General features: G+C 39.9%; 1 pseudogene; it reads left to right on the top strand.

Annotated features, from left to right (window-relative positions):
• The first annotated feature begins 2,371 nt into the window (after positions 1-2,371).
• LOC113183157 (ectonucleoside triphosphate diphosphohydrolase 5-like) lies at positions 2,372-26,279 on the top strand (annotated as a pseudogene).
• Positions 26,280-26,580: the final 301 nt, after the last annotated feature.

Below are 26,580 nucleotides of genomic sequence, written 5' to 3'. Positions count from 1 at the left end.
GTTTTGTAGGAACTTTACTGCATCAGTCTGAGCTCTCAGTTGCAAATAAATAGACATTGACCCTGGATGATTAAGAAGAAAATGTTTGTCAAAGGCCTATGGGAATAACTTACAGAATCTTTGGGAGGGCTGTAGGGTCCAGCCAGAGGTGAAGTGGCCAGAATCAACTTCCCAAAATATGCATCAGAACTGGTCTTCAGCGGCTCTGATGCAAATATCCACACCATATCACTTCATGCCAACCAATGCTGACATCACTACTGGCACTGCCACTGCTGTGTCTGAGCACCCAGTCTTGTCACTGCTTCCTGCTGAGAGAGATGGTGGGGGGAGAAAGAAAGACAGTGAGAGAGAAAGGGGAAAAAAGACTAACTCCCCATCCTTTCCTGCTTGAGTCCTTGGATCCTGAATTAAGTTCAGTGTAGATGGATCTCTTTTTGCTAAAGCCTTGGTTACAAGCTGAAACCTAGTTATAAATAATGCCAAGAGAGCAAGTACTTGGCATTTTGAGCATCCATAGCATGATTTCAGATATAAATGCATGAAACATAGAAGGGGTTTAAATTCTGAGCAGAAAAAATGAGTATCAAATGCCTGCCTAAGCACAAAGCCTCACTGAGGTCATCTGGAAGCGCAGGAATGCTGGAAATTTGGGTGCCCAAGTGAAGAAAAAGTGTTAAGAAAGGAATCAAGATGATGTGTGTCCTCACTTTAGAAGGAGGCAAGCCACAAAAACCTCCAAGCTGGAGGGAATTCTCTCATGGCCATAGCTGGAAATTGCCCTTTTACATTTGTTCTCAAGGTAAGGAGTAAAATGGAGATGGGTGTCCAGGCTTTAATTTAGCACTTTTTAAGGGTGATGAATGAGCACTTCTATGTGCCTGCTGAATTGGAAATAAGAATAGGATGTATCCCTAATGGAATAATGGAACGGTGCTACAATGCTTTAATTTCCCAATTCTAGTAGGATTTAGGCAGCTGTGATTAACCTGACACATCAAGGAGAGGATGGTTTGAAGGGATCCAAACAGCTGAGCCAATCTGGCACACTTTCCGTTTGCATCCTGAGGGCCTCATCAGACAATGGCTTGGCTCCACTCTTGATATAGATTCTCTGTCAGGCTTCCAAGACTAGGTCCCCATGATGCTGCATGCTGAAGTCAGGGCCAAGATTCTTTGGCCTTGGTCCTTCTCATGTGCCCAGGAGGCTGTCTGTAATCCTATTTTGGAACAGGTTGCGGTAGGAAAGATCTCATACAGAGATAACCAGCCAGCAGTTATCACACCCAAGGTGGCCTTTGGATTAGGAGCCATTTATATATTTAGCAAATATTTATTGAACACCCGAAGTGCTCAGGAGGCAAGGCTAGGTACCATGTTGGTTAGAGAGAAAGAGAAATCCACAGCCCTGGATACAGGAAGATTAAAGGAAAGGACTAACATATGGAATGGAACGCTGGTGGGAAGGGACTCTTTTACATTTAGTGCAAAGGAAAATGTTTCTGTTTTCATCTAGTATTGCCTTGGGATGTGAACTCTTCCTCCTGAGAGAGCTGGTTATGGCTCTAGTGAGCTGATGAGTCCTGAACCTGGTTGGTACTGGATAGCTAGGGCAGAAGGGTTCTGGAACCTTCTAGAACCAGCTCCAACTCAACCTCAGATCTGGGTGTAAGTGCCAGATCTTTGTGGGGCAGCCTGGTTGGGGGTATTTTTTTTGGCCAGTTTAAGGTTGAAATAATATAGTTTATGTTTCAACTTCTGCCAGGCTGACTCCTTTGTGGCTTATTTTGCCTTCTTCTCAGGACATGGAGGAGTGAGCTCAGATGGTCAAGAGAATTATAATGAAGTCCATGTCTGAGATTCTTCCCTAAAGAGGGGAATTGCTTTTCCCTGGGTGCTGCCAACTCTTTTGTTGTAGAAATAAGAAAGTGCATCCCTATTCTGGAAAACAAAAAACTTGAGTCCACTGAGACGAGGCTTAGGCACAGGAACTGGGATGTAGAATAGAGACTTTCTTGTACAGTGAAAATTCTTGACCAAAATTTTTTCAGGCTTTGATGCAGGTCCAGGGCCTGCATGAGCAGAATATGAGTTTGTGGCATTGTGTGTGATGAAACCCATAGCTTCTCACATAAGATAGTGTTTGCAAGTGCCAGCTGACACTCTGGTGCTTATCTGTCAAGCACAGTTCTGAACGTGTACATACTAAGAAGTCTATGACAGATTCTACAAGATCAATAACTGTTATCATCACCACTCTTGTCCAGGTTTCATACAGGTAAGTGGAAGAGCCTGGGTATACCCTAGAACATGCGTCTTTCATCATTTAGATGGGGTTGGGGAGCAGTTTTCTCTTGAGAATAGAGGAAATATGATGGCTGGACAGTCAAATTACGTTGCCTTGAGCCAAGGATTCTACTTCATTAAGACCCAGCGGCAACACCTCTATACAGACATCAGCTGCCCCATGCAGTTGGAGAAGAAATTGAGGTTAGAGGAATAAGGTCTGGTGTGGCACTCCTCTTCTTTCTTCTTCTATTTAATCTCTCCTTTTTGTCTAAATTCCTTAAGATTGGGCTAATATCTCATTCACTTTGTAGCCAGTGCAATGATTTGGCATGCAAAATTTTAAGGGGAGTGACTAAAAGACCCTTCATGGGGTCTTGCCTGTTAGCAGAGGGTGCATCTTTAGGGCAGCTTTAGGAATATTTGGTGAGCAAACCTACTTGTGTATATGTGTGCAAATCTCTAGCACTTTGAACATCACCAGTATTACTGATATTTATGCTAATGATTTGGTGGGATTTGCAGCTCTTGCAAAAGAAGCAAAGAGTGCTCGCTGGCTCTCTTTGTGATGAAATCTGGTGGTCCTGTGCCTAGGTCAAAGCTCCCAGAGTTGTCCTGATGTTCTTTATTGTAGTGAGAGCTGAAGTCTGTAGCAGGATGCAATATTTCAAACATAGGAGTGGTCTGTAGTTGGTAAATGAACTTTCCCCTTCGTCTTTTCTAATGAATGCCAGTATTGGGGGGCGGTGGCGAGAAAAGTTATATATTTGCCTAGAGATTATCACTATTCTGAACAACTAGAGGTGGTCATTTTCATAGTGCAGCTACTGAGGTTTAAATTGAGGGTTTCATGGCAAGTGTTTGAGTTTCTGATATAAGTATTCTTCCTCCTTATTTTGTTACTCTCTCTGTCTATAACAGTGACATAAATCTGGACTGCAGCATCAATCTTCATTGTTAAAATAAAGAAATAAGCAAGAAGACTAAATCCAACATTCAAAGGATGGCAGAACCGAGTTTGGGTCATTGATAATAGCTCTGGAATATTTCAGTTTGGATTTTTTTGCTATGTGAAAAATGAGCAGTTACGTCAGAGCTTCTGTAATGAAGTTTTTTCTTTTTCTTTTCTTTTCTTTTTTTGTTGTTGTTAATTAGAGATGAATGTAATCCCTGCTGATCTAGGTGGCATCTTCAGACCTTGAAATTAGAAAAACGTTGAAGACTGAAGTAGAACCTAACAACAGTCATTGCTCAATGTGTGGAAATAACAACCTGCCAAAGTAGCCAATTGAAGAGATCTATTGTAAACATGTTTTATAATGAGAGAATAGCATGTTTTCCAATAATTTCACCAGAAAAGCTTTAATCTAAAGCACAAATAGCATACAATTGGTTTGTGAGAATTATACTATGAGATAAAGCTGCTCCATAGCTGACTGAAGAATTCTTAATTTGGAGAGAAAAGAGTGTGTGAATCTACCCTTGGTTAGGAAAAGATGGATTTTAGTATCAAAACTCTAATACCAGTTATTTTGACAAAAATATACATCGATGAGCCATGATGTTTATCCTGCTCCCTTCTACTGTGGGCCTGATACCAGCAGTCTTGGCCTCACCTGGGAATTTGTAAAAATGCAAATTTCAGGGTTAGGTTACAGACCCAGTGATTAGGAAATTCTAGGGGTGGGGTCCAGCAGTTTGTATCTTAACAAGATCTCTGGGTGATTCTGGTGCTGGCTGAACGTTGAGAATCACTGCTTTCAATTAATTTCCAAACAGTAGCTAATTTCCATGTTCGGCTAGACAGGACTACGCCACCTGCCCCTCTACCAGTTCTAGGGTCCTCCACTCTTTCTGATTTGTGACTTGGTCTCCTGGTGATCATCTCCTGAGGGACTATTCCATGGTGGTAAATTAAGAAGTTGCCATTTGGCTTTTCAGATCAATCTGTCATGTAAGATGTCGTTCTTTCCTCCTAGGAGCATAGGTGAACCACTGATATCACATTTCTGAATGTGAGTTAATCTATTTTACTAAGGGGAGGCTTAGTCTGAAGCAATGGTCCTCTCTTTATTCATTTTTACTACACTGAGAACACTCCAAATTCTAATAAAGTTTATTTTTCTTAATTTAAAAGAACTTATCAGAGCAAAAAAAAAATGTTGGATTTTCCACCAATAATCCAAAATGTAAACAATATTAGCTAATTGGCTACTTACTATAAGTAGATAAGAAGGAAAAAGTTGCAAATAGATCTTTCTTCTAGCCAGGATGATTTGCTAGTTTATATATTTTGAAAAAGGGTAGTACTACAACAACATGTATCTTAAAAAAAGAGCAGATAATATATGGGTAGCTTTGTTTGTTTATCTATTTATACTAAAAGCTATCAAAATTAATGACCTATTTCTTCCCTCATAAAAAAGTCTTTAAAATGAAAGGTACCCATCTCTAAATTAAGTCTGGTTTGATTTATTCTGGCAGGGAATGTCTTAAATCTTCCGTGCTTCATGACTGCATTATAATTTTTTGTCCCAGAAGATGGATGCAGGAACAGGCAAAAGAAGAATTTGATGTTGGTGCAGCTTTTGTTAGAGAAGAATTAATGTCTGAGAGAGACGTGTTTAGGAGTTGGTCAATATTTTGTTTCAGAAATTTAACTTTTAGGAATAAAATTAATTTCTCATTTTATTGCATGGGTTATTTTCTGGTGTATGTTTGTGGGTACATGCTGGTGTGGTGAGGTGTGTGGGAATAATAGGGCTCAGCTAAAAATAGAAAGTGCTAATTAAATTTATACAGAATCCTTATTGTAGCACAGTCTGGCAAAGTGATGTATGGAGAAGAGCTTAAGTTTGTCTGGACCTCCTTAAAGGTGACATGGCAACAAATGTATTGGCAAACTTTCAAAACATAAAGAGTTAAACCCAAAGGATAAAACAATGTTTACTGGGGTTGGGTGGGGAGAGGGAATGGGGAGATGCAGGTCAGAGGATACAAAATGGCAGATGTGTAGGAGGAGTCTAGAGAGCTAAGGTCCAATATGAGAACATCACTAGGGACATTTGACACATACACATATGTGTGCGTACACACACACACACACACACACACACACACTAACCAGGAGAGGATGGACATGTTATTTTTTCTGGACTGTAATAACCTTTCATTGTCTAAATGCACATCAAAATGTGTTGTATACAAATATATATAATAACAATTTTTAGAACTTTCATTTTACCTCTTTCCTGGAGTGGTATTATTTTATTGAGAATTCAAAGAGTTTATGTCAAAGACTGTAGTGGTGATTGTCAAAAAGGATGAACTGACCTTCCAGTGGCAGGTACAAGTAGGGCTGTGGCACCCCTTCCTTTCCTGTCATTAAATGTTTTAGCTGTCAACCCTGAATAAACACAAAGCTGAATTATGTATGGCCGGGCTAGGAAGTGAGAGAGGAGGGCTGCTCTAGCTTTCTCTGGGGCACACCGGAATAGGATACAACATTTTGATTCTGTGCTTGGAATCCTGATAATGAAAGATGGTGTTTTGGGGTAGTGAGGAGAGAAAAACATGCTGAGGAAGGGAGTAGAGTTAAACTAAAGATTTAATTTAAAACACACACACACACACACACACACACACACACACAAGGGCAAAATATAGGGAAGCAGGGATGTTTAGGGTATCAATATAATCCCAAATGGGTATCTCCAGTTCATTTTACCAATCTGTTGGACTAATGTACCACCTACATACATTCCTATTCTCAACTGTCTTCAGTTCCACCTCCTATTTTATAGAGACCTTCTGTTGGTGATACAAGATATAAAATCTAATAATCAAACCACCCCATAGGGTTTATGGCACTGGACCCAGTTCCATGCAGGTTGACTTTGAAGCACAGGCATAAAGTACTTCTGGTCTACCTTCCTTTGACCTCTAGAAACTAAATACACAGGGGAGAAAAGCCTGGGGAAGTGATTTGCTCCACCTTTGTAGATTTGTGTGTAGTACGAAGATGCACATTAATTGGTTTTCTGACCAAGGCAGCTGCACTTAAAATCAACCCTGCCATTACTCTTTGAGCTGCCCTGAACTATGTTCATTTCTTCCTCTAGAATCTCCCACAGTCTAACCTCTTATCTGACAGCATTCAATGAAAATATCACAGCTCCTATTTTAAAAAAAATTGTGCATAGAGTAAGATCAACTTTCTAAGTGAAAAATGCAGATTCATGATACTAATGATATTATCTAGTAGTTATCAAATGACAATTTGCAGGGCCTCTCAGGAGCTACAACAGGGAAATTAGGTCCCAATTTGGGAGCAAAAGGGGGCTTGTCACTTTGCTCTTTGGAGCCTCTTTGCCTTTATTTTGCTTTATTATTTTCTCCAATAAAATAATTTAGTTTGATGACAGAGTTATTATGCTAAAAAATAAAATGTGAAACTCTGGATGCTGTGATTATTTGCTTTACTGAAGGATTCTGGTGCACGTAAAGTGATTTAAATAAATGCTCCCACAGTTTTGGAACCAATACTTTTCCAGAAGTTTGAACATTTTTGTGGAGTTTGTCTTTGGTGGGTAGGTATCTCCTTTTATCCTCCTTATCCCATTTTTTTTCCTCAAAGACTCTGCTCCAAAAAGATCACAAAAATTGGATGCAGTGGTGAATACCAGTCATCCCAGATACTTGGGAGGCTGAGGCAGGAGGATTACAAGTTTGAGGTCAGGCTTAATAACTTAGTGAGAACCTTATCAACTTAGCAAGACCCTGTCTCAAAATCAAAATAAAAAAGACTGAGGGTATAGCTTAGTGGTTATTACCTCTAGCATCAAACCCCAGTATCAAAAAATTAAAAAAAAATATTCCCCACAATTTTGCCAACTTGGGTCCTCTTCTCAAGGCACGTTTATGAGTTTGGATCCCTACACATGCATACACTCCACTTTCTCTAGAGGTGGCCTGTGGGCTAAATGGAGGATCATCTCATTCCTCAAGTTTGATGTCCTTAAGTCTTAATTCATACATTACTGGGATACATACTCACCCTCACACACATATGCATGGACACACATAAATAATAAGCATTAGCTCCTTTGGATCTTCAAAATATCTTTTCCCCACTGTGTCTGTTTCTCTGCAACTCTTTCAATTTGTTTTTATGGTGTTAGGATGATGGTTACAACTGCTGTGTATAGATTTAGCTCAAGAGATTGACGCATTTCTTCTCCTACCTGTCTAACGTAAAGACTTATAAATTCTTACTTCAACAGTTAATATCATAACAGCACTTTCAAAGCTTTGCTTTGTTTCCTACTCTTCTTTTGACCTATCTCTAGGCCTTTCCTAGGAAGGGACAACTCCTCTTTAGACTCTTGCTATTCTCACCCTGGCGCAGTGGGCAGCAGTCAGTGGTGGGGGTCTGTGCGTGCTGCCTTTACTTTCACTCTCTGGGGTTGTCTATTCTTCACTTCTGAATTCCGTGCCCCAAAGCACAACTTCTGCTCTGCTCCAAAGAGATCACAAAAGCTGGATGCAGACAAAAGCACATCATTTGTCTTTGGTTGTGACTTTAGGGAAGTGCCTCCAGAGATTCTGGTGTTCAAGTCAACTGTCTGGAGAGCTCTAGAAACAGATGAAGAGCTCATTTCCAACCTCTGGGAATTCTGATTTAACTGTGGGGTGGGTCCAGGTATTGGTGTTCTCTGACAGTTCCCCAGCTGATTCCAATTGAAACTGAGGGTAACTGGCTGTGATCAGCAGGGCTCTTGGGTAATGGCCAGTGCCTCTAGAACAGCATAAGGATGTCTCACAGTGTTTTCCCTTTTCTAGCGGCTTCAGCATCATTTGGATACTTGCTAGAAATACAAATTCCTAGAACTACAGAATGAGACAGTCCGTAAGTGGGGCATGGGCAACTGTTTTAACAAACCCAGCGCATGACTCTGATGCAGTCCTTATAGCTTTAGAGATCATTAACCATCTTCATGATGACTTTTCTCACCGTTTTGACCTGTTAAACTAACTGAACTAAGGTATTATTAATAAACGACTGAAAAATGAAAATTCTGTTCATTTGGTTTCTTTGCCTAAATAATAGCCAGCCACCAATTTGATTCTTCCACATTTCCCTTTTTTTTATAGAACTGAGTTTCTTGGGGTGGGGGAGGTCATTAAGCAGGCAAAACCTTTATTTTTCAACCTCCAAAATGCTGAGTTTGGTTTACTTCATTTCCAAATGGGTGATAAGAGAAACATTGTACTTCAAAATGAACAAAGATGGGAAAAATTCTTCAAGGGAATCCATCCTCCAAATGACAAAGGCAACTTGAAATTTGTATTCGATTTCTCTAGAAATAAGGACTGCAAATGAATAAATCAGCTTGGTAGTGATTGTGAATGTGTCCAAAAATAAGGAAGTTTTTACTTTACTTGACAAGGAAATAAAGACAGTGAATAGATTATTCAATGGGCTGCTGATGTGGCCCCACATCCATTCTGGCAGGTGCACCATGCTCAAATATACATGATAATAGTTTAAATGTAAATAGGGTTAATGAATTTTAATATTCCTCAGGATCTTGTATTCATACTTCCATTTGCATAGTGACTTATTTCTCAAGTCCCTTTGTAAATATTGTAATGAAATAAACATAAGAGGCCAGCACAAAGGGGTGCATACAATTAACTGAGCAGACAGCTCTCCATGAAGGCAAATTGGAATCATATCACAGGATCACAGACATCAGGGGTGGACAAGTCACATAAGTAAACCAGCTGATCTTACTTTTCTAGTGGGGAATTATTTTGTTTAGGAGGTTTTCCAAAAAGTAGCTTGCTTTAGTTTTATGTGTTTCAAGTGACGATGTTTCTGAAATTGCCTTCAAAAGAATATTTGCTATGCTTCCATATGAAGCAACTGTGGTCCCAGAGATGCTTTGTAAGAGTTGTAGAAAGGAGGCACATACCCAAGCCAGCTTGTCAGAGGGGGTGCGTGGCTTCATGCTGGTTACAGTCAGGCAGACCCCAAATTAATCTAGGAAGAACTGCACAACAGAGAAGACTCTGGTCCCTTGGCACAGCTTTTGCTTTTTCTATTGCCAATCTTGGGAAGAAAAAAGCCCCCCCTCCCCCGCAAAGATAAGCCCCATTGGTCTCAGACATTTGCTGATTAAGAGTGATGTTGAAGGTGGTTACTGATGGTTACATCTTTCAGCCTTTTCTTTATATCCACACTAATATATGCACTAACCACCCTGAAAATGGCTGAGCTTCTGCTCTTCATTGCACTGTACTCTTTCATGCTTCTGTATCTGTGCCTATGCTACTTCGAGATAGCAGCACGGTGTTGGGATCACAGTGCAGAGCCCAGATGCTGGAATCAGGACACCCATGTTCAAAGTCCCTGTGAAACACCAACAATAATTATAGCTACCCTACAGATTAAGTGTGTTCCAGGAGCTAGTATGTGTAGAAGGCTTGGAAGAATGCCTGGCATCACCAGGTGCTTATAAGCTTTAGTTCACACTAGTTCCTCGGCTTGATATGCATTTTTTCTTCTTCCATAAAATTTGTAAGTCAAATATTACGATTCCACTGCCACAGCTTGCAAACTTAAGGCAGAATTAATTGGTGATTTATCTTATGTTTTCCTGACATGCTTAACATTTCTGTCATTGTATGATATTTGTCAGACTATGTTAAAGTTAGTCCACAAATATTTCTCCAATTCCCAGGCCATATACCCTCAAGAACTGCATCATATTTTATTTATCTATGTATCATCCATCTATACCCAAAACAAGTGTTAGACTCAGCAGGTGCTTCATATTTGTTTATTGGATTAAATATAAGTACTATGTAAGATTTCAGTTTTTTGATAAGTGTGGCTGAACACCTACTGTGTGCCCAGTATCGCTTTGGCTGTGCATGTAGATAAAGAGAATGCTTTTTTTTTTTTTCTGTTGACTGCAGAACAGGAGTCATTTGGGAATATAATTGTGCTATCACAAAATGGGCAAGGACAGAGGGATGGAGCAGGAGGAGCTGGGATGCTATTTTCCATTTTGCAACTGAAGTCTACCTTTGTGATATCTTTGCTTGCCCACCAGTTTTTGAATAGTCTTTGCATATTTGGGGCAATTCCCAAATGATGAGTCTCAGTGTCCTTTGCAGCATGAAAGGGACATGTGGAGCTTTGGTTTGAATGAGCATGAGGACAAGTGGTGACTTCCCTTTCCTGGTTTATAGGACTGTGGAGACAGTTGACTCTCAGGTGTGCAGAGGGAGTAAGAAGTCACATTTGTATTGCAAATGATAGCAGCTATAGTAAAGTCAAGTCCTGTCAAGAACACCAGCTTCAGTGTTTTCATTAGCTAATTTGTGGCAATGTTTGGAGCTTTTTCCTGGAAAATGAGTCTTTGGTCTTCTTATGATTTTGTAAGTTACACAATATCCTTTAGTACATCTCATTTTTGCTTAAGTTAGTCAAAGGGAATTCTGTTGTTTTTTCTACTGAAAACTCTGACCAATAGAGCTGTGTTAGCCAACTTCTCTTGTCCAGAATTTTCAGGGGGTTATGATAATGATGATCTTATGTTTTTTTTTTTTTTGAATTGTGGATTTAAAATCTGAGCAAGAACTCATTAGTGTCCTCCAGCTGTCAGATGGCAATGACAAACCACTACAAGAATGTTAACATTGTAGAGTCCAGTGTTTTTCAGTGGAATGTTTATGAAAATTCAGTTTTCTTACTTATAAGAGGTTGGACTATACATACAATCTGAAAGGTGCCTCCAAGTTCTATCAAGTAACACTTTTTTTTTTTCTCCTGTCACTGGAGATTATGGGGCAGTGTGTGTTAGTGCCTTAATTTGATGTCTGCCTCAACCCTTAAAAGCAAATTGGTTACAATCAGCAGAGGGAGCTCAAATCAGGAAACTAGAAGACTGAAATGAAACGAAGCCTGTGTTTCCAGGGAGGAAATTATCCAGCATAAAAGAAGGTCAGGAAGAGTTCAGTTAGGCCTTTCTAAAGGGGGAAAAAAAAGATTGGGAGAAAGTAAAAAGGTTGGAAAATTGTTATAAGAGTAATAATAACATTAAAAAATAAGGGAGAATTAAATGATATGATTAACAGCTGTCACCACTTCAGTTGACAAAGCTGGTTAATTGCCCATGTAATCCAAGTATATAATTTCCCACCTAGTATCCTTCACTCATGAGAATCATAAATGAATTGCATATGTTACTTCTGTTAGGCTGCTGAGGACAAGAGCCCAAGCAGTGGATTTTGACTTAGAAAGAAAGACAATGGCAAAAACGAGCCTTGTGTACATGTACAAAGGGCTTTCCTGTTACAGATGGAGGGCTTTGGGCTGGGACTGAAGATGGGGATTAAAATTTGTCTCATCATTATATAGATGCAAAGTGGAAACTCAGAGAGCTAAATATTTAACTGGCCCCAAGACAGGCTTTCTGGCATGCTAGGTATTGTGATATAACTGTTATAAAGTTCATTATTAAACTCCTTGCTTTCTAAGAACTGACCATTACACAGATGTACAAGTCTAAAAGCATCCTGCTCCTTCTCTACATGTCCAATTTCACTTCCTCCCTTTATCTACCCAGTTCTTAAGCAGTCAGAGGATAGTGGTCTCCATGTGTGTTCTAGTCAGTGTTGGACAGAGGTAAAGCCTAGACAGATTGCTGGGATGTGTTTCTTCATCTTTTTTTTTTTTTTCCTTCATTCCTTAATATTTGTCTGACAGATGTCCAGTGCAAAGAACAGCAGGGTGAGTGGAAAAGGCTTTTTACTCTTTTAAAACTTGAGCACTGTTGGCTATTACTTCAAAATATTCTTGTCCTGCAAAATTCTGGGCACCTGAAATCTTCCCTTCTCTTGTATTTCTGGTAAACAGACTCCCCTCCTCCAGCCCAATTTACATTAGAGCTATTTTTTCCTCTTTATATCTCTCTAGATTTTTAAATATTTAGTACGTTTTAGGTGGGAAACAGTCAGATTCCAGCATTTGGCTGTCTTTGACCCAGAAAGAAAGTGTGATACTTCCCTTCAGCCTTTCTTATACCATTGCAGTCTATAGGACTAAGATTTCACTTATTACTTTCTAGGTTCTAGAGCCCCTGTGCTGTAATCCTACCACTGTTACCTTTCACCTATGTCTTTTTGTGGTTTATTCAGATTATTTTGGTGATCCTTCAAAAATCATAAGGGACTGAAAAGAGTTATTAAAAAAAAAAAAGAAAGGCATTTTCTTTAGTCATTGCTCCAGATTTTTCCTGGCTTAGATTCTGATATCAGCTTATTTATTGATGTAATAAATGATCATAGTAATTACATATTTGTGCTTTTCTATTTAGATTTCTTTTATCATCACTTAAAAAGAAGTGGACTATTTTTTTTCCCCTTGGGTGTTATAGCAATAAAAAGGTCTTAGAGAAACTTAAGACATTATTTACAAAAATATTTACTTATGGAAATGTCTGTCATGAATGTGTGTAGAATAAAAGGGATGCTTGTTTCAATGTCTAATATTAAATGGACCACCCAACTTCAGTGATTCCTCAAAGACACAAAATTGCACAAGGAGGAGCAGATTGGAATTAGAATCACTCAGCCTTGTTTAGTTGATCCTCTGTACTTGTACCATCCACTTTAAAAAAGTCAACCTTTCGATAATTGCACGATGTTATTGTTTCCCGAATGATAAATCTTTCCAGTTTAAGCCATCAAAGATCCTTTGGTGGCTCTAAAAAGCCTTTCTAAAAATATTTGTATATCCCAGTGGCAGCTTTGCATCCTGATAGTCAATAGCAACTGATCTTTGTCCTTCAAGAATCTGCAACTTTGAAAAGGTGTGAATTTGGGCTGGGTAAAGAATGCTTGCTTCACAGTGAGCTTAAATAGCTGCCCAACCCCTCTATATTAATTCAGTTTAAAAGTTTTGTTGTTTTCTGCTACTTTCCACCTACATTAACATTAAGCCATTGAATGAGAGTATAAAATTTTAATGATGCAAAGACCTTCCCAGGAAATGTTATATTTTGATGAAAACACAATTTGGAAAAGAACCAGGTAGTCTCAAAAATTCTCTATTAAAAAGTTGGGAATTTGTTAATATCTGAGAACATGTACTTATATCAAATGGCTATTTTTATATGCATTTTGAAGAAATCTAAGAATGGTACAAAACCAGAACCAAAAAGTGTTACTTCCCCGCAGAAATCTCTGTGACTTACATGTAATAGTTCTCAGCTTCATGTTAAATTATTTATTTGTGTTGATGAACTTGTTCATTTGTTTATATTGGTGATGGTAGATATTACAAAGCTTAAGATATTATTAATAGTAGTTTCTTTGAAATATTAACCTCATATCATACTATGCTTTATTTATAAAGAAATTTTGGTTTGTGTATGTGAATAGAATTACAGTTATTTGGAAGGATGAATTAGCTTCCAATATTTCCATAAATTTCCAATTCATCTTTGAGAAACCTTTAGAATCATACATGATTAGGTTATAATATACAATGATATGCAGATTTGTTGGCTAAGCAGCTGAACCCCCCCTGTGGGGGACTCCTCTGAAGACACCTGTTCATCAGGTCTGGTAGTAAGAGAATGGGAAATGTCACATGCTCCCTGATCTCCAGTCTACAGAGCAATTTCCAGGGCTCATGCTGGCCTGCCTTGATTCTGGGGCTGGTGTGAACCTAAAACCCATAGGGAAGTGGGATTAAACACTGATACTACAAAGTGCTTATTCCCTTGGTCTAGTGAAAAATCTACTACACTGCAAATAATTTCTTCTACAATATAGATGTAGAAAATCCCTACTGTGAAATTCTGTCTTCAGAACACTGACTTCACAGGATAACAGCTCATCAAGAGTAGGGGTCATGGTCAGCTTAGGACCTTGGTGGCTTGATCTTATATGAACTCAATATATAGGTCAACCAAAGGCTTACTGCTCACAAATACATGTAGAGTATTTACGACTGGGAGGAGACAATAAATGAAAGCCAGACAAAAACAATTTAATTTATTTTTATTTTTTAAAGAAAAGAAGCTTAAGCAATAATCCAAGAAAATCCATGGAGTTTTGTTTGTTTATTTGTTTGTTCTGTGATGTTAATTTAGGTATAGCTCCTTGGGCCATTTGATTTTTTAAAAATTGAATATAATTTCATTGTTATTAAATCAAGTAGTTAGATAATAGGCTTTTGCCTATTAGTTGAAAACTTTTAAAGTGATGTATATTTTTTGTTTTGTCCTTTTAATCACATCATTAGCTCTTTGGTGTCTTAGACTATATCTGAACAAATGAATTCTTACATAACTTATTAAAGCCTTTTAAAGGAACTTACACTCTATTCCCAGCCATATTTGTTTATTTTTGTTATTTAACTTGACTTGATTTTCTTCTTTTATTAGTTTTTCCTTTAGAGTACTACCTGCCTCTGCTGATTTTCATTGTTGTTTTTTGTTTCCTCTTCATGGAATATTTTTCCAAGGATGTTTTGTAGTGTCGGTTTTCTAGCTATAAATTCTTTTAACTTTTGTTTATCACGGAAGGTTTTTATTTCTTTTTTTTAATTTAATTTTTTTATTGGTTGTTCACAACATTACAAAGCTCTTGACATATCATATTTCATACATTAGATTGAAGTGGGTTATGAACTCCCAATTTTACCCCAAATGCAGATTGCAGAATCACGTCGGTTACACATCCACATTTTCCCATAATGCCCAATTAGTAATTGTTGTATTCTGCTACCTTTCCTATCCCCTACTATCCCCCCTCCCCTCCCCTCCCATCTTCTCTCTCTACCCCATCTATTGTAATTCATTTCTCTCCTTGTTTATTTTCCCATTCCCCTCACAACCTCTTATATGTAATTTTGTATAGCAATGAGGGTCTCCCTCCATTTCCATGCAATTTCCCTTTTCTCTCCCTTTCCCTCCCATCTCATGTCTCTGTTTAATGTTAATCTTTTGGAAGGTTTTTATTTCATCTTCAAATCTAAAGCTTAATTTTGCTAGATACAAGATTCTTGGTTGGCACCCATTTTTTTAGAACCTCTGTCTCCCTGTTGAGGTGATCTTTTGCTTCCTGTATTTGTTTATGTAGCTCCTTGTTGAAGTGATCTTTCACTGCCTGTATTTGCTCTCTTATATCTTCCTTGAGTTCAGAGAACATTTTAACCATGTACATCCGACACTCCTTCTCTGTCATTTCTCCTGCTGTGGCTGCCAATGATTCTAATGATGTGGTGTCTTCATTTGTTTGAGGCACTTTCTTCCCTTGTCTTTTCATGTTGATCCTGTGTCTTCCTTTCCAGCTCTGTGGGTCTAGATTGTTACTGTTTTTACCCTATAGGTTTGTAGTGCTCTTGTAGGGTTCCAAGACCTCTCCTCTGTGGGGAAGGACAATGTTAACAGATCCCCATATCAACAATATACCACCTATGAACAATTTGTTGTTGTTAAAACGTTTACAGTTTAGTCTCAATGAACAGAAATGTTGGATTCAATTATTATCTAAGATATAATCATAGTTTTGTCAAAAGGTTTACAGTTTCTGATGGTGGACAATAAACTGGGGGTGGGGCGTGGATAATATGCTGAGGAGGTAGGATGTGAGGATATAGGGTTAATATATCGTAGGAAGTGTGAAGGAGAAATCTAATGAAGAGGGTTAGTAGCAAGAGAATAGACAGGAAGTAATTTAGGGTAGGCAAGTATGTGGTATGACCATAGAGTACATAAAACAAACACACATATGAAATAGAAAAATACTGATATTAAAACAGTAAAATTTGGAGGGGAAAAGAAAAATAAAAGAAAAAGGAAAAGAAAAAAGGGCATATACAACACCTCTATATTATATTATTAATCAGTCCTCAAAGTCCTATTTCATGCAAAGTTCTTGGTTTCACATATGTTGGGGATGTGAGGGCAGAGGATAGAGGGGTAGAAGAGAAAAAACAAACAAACAAACAAACAACTACAACCAGGGTTGTAGCTACCTTTAAAGATCTATATCTTTCCTGCTTCTCTTCCCATCCAATAGGTGGCATCGTCTGTTGTAAGCTGGTGTCTCTGCCCTCCAGATGGTGGAGGTAACCAGGGTGAGAAGATTGGTCCTGGCGCAGGTCACCTGGATGCGTGGAGTGGCATCTGCCAGTCCCTGCTCGGAGACTGCACCTCATAGCTCTCTTTTTGGGACCGCTTGTATGACTTGAGCGCCTGGTACTCTCTGTCTCTTGCCTAGAGATTTCCCAGTTCCTGGTCTCTCCCTCTCCCCTAGCAGTTCCCAACTGAGGAAACTCTCATCCTGGGGCTCCTGTGGGCGGCTCCCTGGTCACACTGCACACCTGTGTTGGGCAACTACTGTGTTGGGTTACTGCCGCTGGAGGGGAGAAGGTTGGAAACCTGGTACCTGGCCGCTGGAGATCTGATCTGGGAACTGCCCCCAGCTAATATGGTGAGAATGTTGAGCCAAGATGGCGGTGGTCTGCTTTCAGTGCCATGGTGTCTGGTGAGGTGGGGGGAGCCTGATGAGTGGGAGGAGCCTTATAAGGTGGGAGGAGCCTGGTAAGGTGAAAGGAGGCTGGTAAGGTTGGGGGGAGCCGGGTGATGGCAGTTGTGCTGTGGGTAGGTAGCAGCTGAGTGACCTGCGTGGGAGTGGAGTGAAGTCTTGGTGATCTGCAGATGTGTTGACAGGTGATTCTGTTGAGGCGCTCGCCCAGTCTTCCGTGGGCTGGAACTTTGGGCTTTGTGTCCTGCTGCAACGCTGGGCGTCCTGCTTGAACTCTGAGTCCTGGAGCCCCAGCAGGGTCACAGCGCTGGTGATTTCTGTGGAGAGCTGATGGATAGGGATCCTCTAACACTCTCAGAGATGCAGTATTCCAACTAGGTGAGATCTGCGGGCCCCGCAGCATGGGGTCTGGAGCGGCTCATTCACTCCCTTCCCGATGCCATGTTTTCTCCAGTAAAAAGCAATTTACCCTTTAAACATGTGTACCCTTGTCCTCAGAGTTCTTGCTAGGATACAGAGCTATAGTCATACAATTATTACTTCATTGTAATAATTCTACGAATATAGGCCAACATAAGTGCATAGGAGAAAAGAATTTAAGAAAACATCAAAATACTGAAGTAGGTCAAGATCACAGAATTATGGGTGAATTTTTTCTTCTTTAATATCTTTAATTTTTGTTTATAATTTCTTGAGCCATTTAGTAGTAGAAAAATTAATTTATTAGAATGAAATATACTTCTCTACCTGACCATAATGGAAAACAAATATCAGACCAATTCTCTTGCCAAGAACAGATATAAGTATATGAATAGCTGTTTAAAATCCTCAGAAAGTAACCAAGATAGGCAGGACTTGAAGGGCAGGAACAGAGGGGGAAAGGCTTTGAGGTGATCCTGAATTTCTCTGCTGCTTTCCTCTTTCAGGTTTGTTAGCAGGGATGAAAGGATAGGCAAAACTGGAGGGCTTTGTGTTTCCAGTTTTATCATGGAGCTAGGTAGACAAAAACAAACATAAAAACCAACAAACTAAACTGAATTTTAGGATCCCCAAGGAGAAGGGGCCGTGGTAAACACCTGAGTTGAGACTTGAAAGACAAGCTCCTACAATAAAAAAGGGTAAACCAGAAATAGACCAGTCCTTTCAAAGGCTGAAACCTAGTCTCAAAGCATCTCAACTCCTAACTGGATCTGCCTTTGATCTAACTGATTTTTGAGAAGAAATTTATTCCCCGGAACAGTAAGCATATCTCTATAATTCTTCATATACAAATATGGTAATTAAGAGCTAACTGGAATACCAGAAGACAGAAACTCATGACCAAAACCAAAGGAAAAACAGACAATAGAAACAAATTCATGGGTTATCTAAATATCAGAGCCACAAATTCTGTATCAGATGTCAGAGACAGTAGTTAATATGATTAACAAGAGAGCTGATAGAACTTATATTAATAATCATGAAAAACAAAACATGATTCCTCTGATTCCTTTTTTTTTAAGTTGTTGATTGGCCTTTTATGTATGTAGGTAGGTAGGTAGGTATGTATGTATGTATGTATGTATGTATGTATACTCGGTTCTGAGAATTGAACCCAGCGCCTTACCCAGGCTAAGCAAGCTCTCTACCAATGAGCTACTGCCCCAGCCATCCCTTCTGATTCTTAAGAAGCATGTCTTTTTCTGGATGTTCCTTCTCTTACAGGCTTTCATTTTTGTTTTCCCACTTCTATGATTCTCTGCTATTTCTTTTCTGGTGAGCTCACCCAAATCTGGAGGCCACCTTACATAAAAAAATTCTAGCTATGTGGAGGAAGATACCCCCAAACTCACCTTCTTTTTCCTTGCCTCCCCTTGTCCCAGTGAATTTCCCATTCTTTGGTCTGGAACTTGGTAGGAATATGCAAGGCAAATTCCATTTTATAGCTCATCAACTTGCTCTTCATACTTGGGAAGTCACTGTGCTCCTCAAAGAATGGGCTTTGGACTGCTGACTTATTTCAGTATCTCTGAATAATCTCGGTCTGACATAAACCACCCATCAAGGCATGGATTCTCACTGAGCCCAGAAGTAGCTTTGGAATTTTTTCAGCATTACATTCAAGGTAGCTATCACCAAATGATTGAGGTTGCCATGTAAGTTAAAACTTATTTTCCACCTTGAGACAGAGTATCTCTGAATGTCCTTTTGGCTCTAGAACTTTCCAATTGAATCCAGTAGTTGGTTTTCAATTTTTTTCCCCCAGTACAAGTATGGGCAAGGAGTGTGAAGGTGGACAGCAGGAAGCATGCACTGCCTACAGTTATTGATGCATCTGTTTAACCTAAAATTGGGTCTCTACCTTCACATTTTTGTATGCTGAAGGGTACATCTGATAAGATAGACATTGCTGCAATGTGTGTCTGTTGTCAATTTAGATGATATCCCTGATTGAAACTTTTTTGAATCTAGTGCCTTGTATGTTACTGGACACAGCCAAATGCAACCTGCCTATGTCTCAAAGTGGCACCTCATCAAGCTCTACCAGCTAAGGTTTCTTCTCTGCTGTCTGCTGCTGTGCTCTGGGGCTTCCAACTGATTTACAATGTATCCTTGGAGCAGTTCATCTGAGAGCTCCATTAAGAGCATGGCCACCTGGGCTCTGGAGTCAGTAACACTTTCAAAAGACTCTAGAGAATAGGAGTGGAAGGCTTTGTTTGACTTAAAAAGAATTGTTGTGAAGTACATGTAACATAAAATTTACCATTTTTTAAGAGGACAGTTCTATAGCATTTAAGTATATTCACATTGTTGTGTAATCAATTTCCAAAACTGATTTCATCTTTCCAAATTAAGACTCTATGTCCATTAAAAAGCAACTCCCCATTCACCCCTCTTCAGTTATTGGCAACCACCATGTGCTTTCTGTCTCTATGAATTTGACTACTCTAAGTTTCCCATATGAGCTCAGTATTTGTACTTTTGTGACTGGCTTACTTCACTTAGTGTAAAAGTTCATTCATGTTGTACTATGCTGAATAATATTCCCCTCTATGTGTGTATAGAACCGCATTTTGTTTTCCATTAATCTGCCAGTGTATGCTTACATTGCTACCACTTTTGGTTATTATGAATAATGCTGCTATGAATATGAGCATATAAATATTTCTTCTTGACTGTTATTGTTTAGATATGAAGCATTCCCCAAAAGCTCATTTGTGAGGCTATGTAAGAATTTTAAGAGTCAAAGTGATTAGATTATGAGAGCTATAACAGTGAGTTAATCCAAACGAATCATTAACTGTGGTAACTGTAGGCAGATAAGATCTTGATAGAGGAAGTAGGTCACTGGGGGCATACTTTGGGGGCTTATTTTTTTGTCCCTGGAGTACTCTCTTTCTCTCGTGTGTTTCCTGGCTTGTCATGTCTTGTGCTGTTTTTCCTCCATGAAATTCTGCCTCACCTTGGATCTAAATTAATCATGGACTAAACCTCTGAAACCTCCACTAAGTTGTTCTTGTCAGATCTTTTGGTCACAGACATGAAAAACAACAACAACAACAACAACAACAACAAAACTGACTGTAATAGAAATTGGTTCCAAGAAGTAGGATTGTTTCTGTGATAAATCTGACCAGATGATCCAGAATCTTTTGGAGCTTTTTGGAGTTTATGGGAGGAAGTTTGAAAAAGTTTAGAGATGCAAGCTGGAAAAGCTTTAGAATGCTGTAAGTGGAATTTAATGGGTGAATTTGGTAGGGGTTCAGATGACCAGAATGCCCGTAGGACTATGGTCAGTAAAACTGTGCTCATGAGGTTTAAGTGGGAAATGAGGACTCTATTGGAAATTGGACTAGAAGTCATTCATATTGCTTTCTGGCAAAGAAGTAATGTACATTTTGTCCATGTCCTGAGACTTTATGTAAAGCTGAATTTAATAGTGATGGGCTAATTAATCTGCTGGAGGAAATTTCAAGGCAGCACAGCATTTACGTGATGGCATGGATATTGCTGGCATCTTTTAGCTAAGTTTACAGCGATAATCAGGAGCAGAAAGCAGATGATAAAGGTTTAAAAAACCCACAGTTTGGCCAGAAAAGTGTGAATAAAATTGAAGCTAGGGAAGTTGAGGTGGTTATAGATATTATAGTCACTAAAGAGATGCTAAGTCCTATACTTAGAAAAGGAAAGATGGTTTGAGGTCATCTCTGGAGTTGACAAGACCACATCTGTCTCAGGCTCAAGTGTATAAAAGTAAACATTACTTTGAGAAGCAACAATGGGTGCACCCTGCTTGCACAGAGGGGTCTAAGAAGTAGTTTCATCATGTTCAGCCACCCAGGCTCCCAGGAGGCTTGGCTACTGTTTGGATTGGCAATAGGTGTTGGCCTCAACCACGTGGTTCTGGTTTGTAGGAATGCTGAGATTTCCAAGGAAGGCCTGGGAGCCCAGGTAAAGTTAAACAGGTTGGAGTCCCTGTGGTTTGCCCCTGAGAGGGAGATGCATAGAGAAGGAAGAAGGAAGCCAAAGCTGCAGTGGAGACTCCTGAGATTAAGAGATGTCAGTCACTTGGAATGTATGCCAAGGAAAGTTGCAGAAATGGATCAGTGATGAGTCAAGAGAGAGGTCATGTGGGCTGCAACTGGCAAGGCCATAGGGGCAGAGCCACACATGAGAGAATATCACAATGCCATGTGCCCCAGTTGCCGTGGAGCTATAGGACTTGTTTGTCCAGCTGGATTTAGATCTTATTTGTTTCCATCCTTTCTTCCTATGCCCCTATTTCTCCCTTGTGCCATGGAAATGTTTAATTTGTGCCATGATATATTTGGTATGTGTAACTTGCTTTTGATGTTTACATGGGAAAATATCCACATGTTTGCTTTGTGTCTCAGATGAGATTTTGGACTTGGACTTTTGAGCAATGCTGTAACTGTTAAGGTTAAATGTATTTTGCATTGTGAGATGGGCATGAGCTTTTTGGGTCAGGGAGAAATGTTATGGTTATGGTTTAGATAAGAGTGGTCTCTTAAAAGCTCATGTGTGAAGCAATGGAAGAATTTTCAATGGTGAAATAATTAGATTATAAGAGCTGAAATTTAATTAGTGAGCTAGTCCAAAATGGAGTAAATGGGTGATAACTGCAGGTAGGGCATGGCTGGAGGGAGTAGGCCACTTGGGGTATATCTTTGGGATTCATGCTTTGTCTCTGGGGTGCAGATCTCCCTCTCTCTACCTCTTAGTTGCCATGTTCTGAGCAGCTGTGCCCTTCCACCATAATATTCTGCCTCACCAGGGCCCAGGGCCATGGAACTGGCTGACCATAGGCTGAACTTATGAAATCATAAGGCAAAATAAACTTTTCTTCCTCTAAGTTGTTCTTGCATCAGGCCTTTGGTCACAGTGATGCAGAGACTAAAAGAAAAACCTTGCTCAATTCTCTTGGATGAATACTCAGATATGGAATTTGTGAATGATATGGTGATTCTGTTTTTAATATCTTGAGGAACTGAAATACTCCTTTTCATAGCAGCTGCTTATTTAACATTCTTACCAATAGTGAGCAAGGGTCTCAATTTTCTGCACATCATTGCCAATACTTGTTACTTTGTAGTTTTCAATAGTAATGGCTGCGAGGTGGTAGCAAGTCTTTTTGTTGAATGAATGTCTTACTGCATTAAAATTATTTCCCTACAGTTGTTTATAACAAATATGTAAGGTAGACCTTAGATATAACCAAATTCATTGCACTGTTACTAGTCTTCACTCACTTCAACCTCAGTTTAAATGGTTTATTTTTGAAAATTTTGTACCAGTAATCTGCTATGTAATAACTTGTTAAGGAATCAGAGGCTTAAATGAGACTTAAGATGATATTTCTGCTTTTTTTTTTTCAGAAGGGGTACTAGGGATTGAACTCAGGGGCACTCAACCACTGAGCCACATCCCCAGCCCTTTTTTGTATTTTATTAGAGACAGGCTCTCACTGAGTTGCTTAGTGCCTCACTGTTGCTGAGGCTGGGTTTGAACTTGTGATCCTCCTGCCTTAGTCTCCCGAGCTGCTGTGATTACAGGCAAGCACTACCACTACGGAGCCTGGTGATATTTCTGCTTTTACTGAAATTAGCACCTCAGTGAATTGGGTAAATTATGGCTGGTGAAAGGATCAGAGGTCAGAGTAGAATCATTAAGCTCTACCAAATTCAACTGATCACGCTTAAGGAGGTGAGAGCTGAAGTACACATTTCCAGGCTGTTTCAGAAGATATAATTTGTTCCAAAACCATGAATCTAGAACATCTCCTAGCCCCTGAAACATACTCCATCTTTGGAATAAATGAAAAAGTGCATCAGAAGGTTGAACAGACACGATGTTGCCAGACAGGCAAAAATTTTGTCTTTTGAATTTTGAAGACTGTATACATCTAAAAAGACATATCAAAAACACAGCGCTGGCTCTTATTTGTTTTAGCACTATTTTAGAATTCAAGAAAGTTTTTTTTTTAAATGCAAAAATCCGTCATTATCTGTAAAGGATTTAAGCTATTCCTGGAATTGTAGATTGGCTATGTTTTGCAGATGAGTCAAGAGAGAGGACTAGCTTACCACAGCTGGGCCTGTAATCAGGCCTATTATCCCCTTGCAGGCAGGGCGGGGAGGTTGTAGAGTGAGCACAGTGTGCTCTTACCTGCTTTCACCCTGTGGGAGTGGAGTCTCCTTGCTGCCTCTGGAAGTCAGTGATCCACTATCCTCCTTTCCAAAGATGGTGTTGTAGAGCATTTAGAGCCATCATGACTTGATGACTTCATGACCTCCATCAAGATAGGAAAGTCCCTATCTGGAGACTCTATCTCTTAATGGGCTGCTTTTTTTTTTTTTTTTTTTTAAGCAAACTTTCTGAGGAAATCCCAGAATTTTAAACATATGAACTCAGGAGAAGACACCAAATATCAAATAGTCTACAGGTTACCCTGAAAATTTAAAAGTTTCTTTTTCCTTATTTTCCAGTTCAATTTTGAAAAATTCTGCAATGAAGATTTTAAAAAGATCTTTAATGATCATTTTAAACATATATAACACAGACAGAGCAATATAGTTGATGTTCTTGTACCAACAGCTCAGTTTCAGTAGCTGTCAATATCTGCCACTATTTAAACTAGACAGCCTTCCATTCCCTGCTGCCTACTCAATAATCTTGAAACATGGATAAAATGGACATAGGGTTTTAAAACATTTTGCTCTCTGAAACATTGATGATTGGTTGGAGAGGTAAAGTTTGACCTATTACTTATATTGATCTGGATATCTAAAACCATGTAAAAATAAATGGTTCCTACTATCTTATCAGTTGAAATTTAAAATAAATCAATTAGGACAGGGCGGTGCATGTGTTGTTGGTCAATATAGAAATGTGGAGTATATTGGCTGAGTCCTCATGCAGACAAGATTGGCATGAGGACTCAGCCAATAAGTCCTCATACCTACCAATGGTCCTGGTAGGTAGACCAGGTATCTGGACACAAGCTATGTAGATTGATCTGTGTGACCAGCTCATTTTCTGTAAAAGAAGAATCAACCAAAGTGAGTGCTTTAAGATCCACTACAGGGTCGTGAGCAGCACTCCTTCCACAGCCAAACTTCAAGTCACCACACCTTGGATAGAGTAGGGCCACTTCCTGGGGCAGTCTTTTTTGTGCTGGTGGCATCCTGTATTTGTAGCACTATCTTCCACAGAGACCAGCAGACTTGGTTGGAGGGTGTATCTTCCTGTCTTCCACATGTCCCAGAAATGTCAGTGCCAGCACCTTGTATGGATTTATGTTTGATGCAGGAAACGCTGGAACTCGAATTCATGTTTAAACCTTTGTGCAGGAAACACCAGGACAGCTTCTAGTTCTAGAAGGTGAAATCTTTGGTTCTGTGAAGCCAGGACTTTCTGCTTTTGTAGACCAACCTAAGCAGGGTGCTGACACTGTTGAAGAACTCCTAGAGGTGGCCAAAGACTCAATTCCCCAAAGTCACTGGAAAAGGACCCCAGTGGTCCTGAAGGCAACAGCAGATCTGTGCTTCCTGCCCGAACAGAAAGCCCAGGTTCTGCTCTTTGGAGAAGATCTTCAAGAAGTCACCTTTCCCGGTCCCAGGTGACAATGGTAGCATCACGGATGGATTATGAAGGCATATTGGCTTGGGTTACTGTGAATTTCCTAACAAGTCAGCTACATGGTGATAGCCAGGAGACTGTGGGGACTCTGGACCTTGGAGGGCCTCCACCCAAATCACGTTCCTGCAGTAGTTTAAGAAAACCCTGGAACAAACCCGAAAGGGATACCTCACTTCCTTTGAGATGTTTAACAGCACTTATAAGATCTATACACATAGTTACTTGGGATTTGGATTGAAAGCTGCAGGACTAGCAACCCTGGGAGCCCCGAAAACAGAAGGGATTGATGGATACATTTTCTAAAGTGCCTGTCTACTGCTGAGGGCCATTGCCAAGTAGGAATGATGCATCGAAATTTCCTTGCCAGCGAACCCCATGTTAAATGGACTTGCCTTGGAATTTCGCTGTTGACATTGCATGTAAGGTGACATTGCTCAAGGACCAGGGGGGATCTGGGTTTAGAGCTGATTAGGTTTGAGGAAGTATCTCGCTCCTTGAGTTTAAGGCGTTCCGGTTTAAGACAAATTTAGGGCGTTCCCGGTTTAAGACAATAGGGGTTTTAGGGAAGTTGGAGGTTGAAGATTATTGCTGCTGGGATTAGGGTGTTCCTGCTGCTTGTTCCCCTTGAGTTCTCGTGAGATTCAAATGGGATTTGGAAAAAAGCCTCGTGGAGTAGGTGAATTGGGCGGGAGATTTTGGATTTCCCCAGAACGTGTGTGTAGAGGCCGGTGTGAGTTCGGGAATAAAGAATTGCTGTTTGAATCTACAAGGTGTAAGTGCCTCCTGATCTTGTGCCAAGCCCAGACATTGGCAGTCTACCAAGATGGTTAGAAGCAGAGTGGATCTTTGTGGGTGGGAAATACCAGTTTGGTGGCAACTGAGAAGGGAGATAGGCTTTGAGCCCTGCTACAATGAAGTGCTGGGGGTGGTGCAAGGAAAGCTTCACCAGCCAGAGGAGATCCAAGGAAGCTCCTTCTATGCTTTTTCTTACTATTATGACCAAGTGGTTGAAACACACATGCTCGGTTATGAAAAGGGAGGTGTTTTAAAAGTTGAAGACTTTGAAGGAAAAGCCAGGGAAGTGTGTGATAATTTGGAGAACTTCACCTCAGGAAGTCCTTTCGTATGCATGGAGCTCATACATCACTGCCCTGCTAAAAGAAGGCTTTGGCTTTGCAGATAGCACCCTCTTACAGCTCACCAAGAAAGTGAGCAACATAGAGACAGACTGGGCCTTGGGGGCCACCTTTCACCTGCTGCAGTCTGTGGGCATCTCCCACTGAGGCCAAGTACTTCCTCTGAGGCCTGCATTCACCAACAAACTTTTTAAGGGGAGAAGAAGAAAAGACTTGTTCATTTTCTGAGCTAGTCTGGGGACAACATGGATCAAGTGCAGTAGGTGGCTTTATTAGGGTGGAGTGACTTTTATATATAGAGCTTGACTTTGAGCCTAGAGATTTGGGTAGAATTAATTTTTCATGTCTAATGTGAATTATTACATAAGCATTTGGTGGGGCTTAGATGGCTCTGGAATTTAAATCATTGAGAGTCTTTGTGTGACACAGAGAGCCCTGTGAGCAAATA

Source organism: Urocitellus parryii, chromosome 1 (assembly GCF_045843805.1).
Source record: "Urocitellus parryii isolate mUroPar1 chromosome 1, mUroPar1.hap1, whole genome shotgun sequence".
Classification (NCBI taxonomy): Eukaryota; Metazoa; Chordata; class Mammalia; order Rodentia; family Sciuridae; genus Urocitellus; species Urocitellus parryii.
The sequence above is the reverse complement of the archived record's forward strand: the minus strand, read 5'-3'. Positions and strand labels throughout refer to the sequence as shown.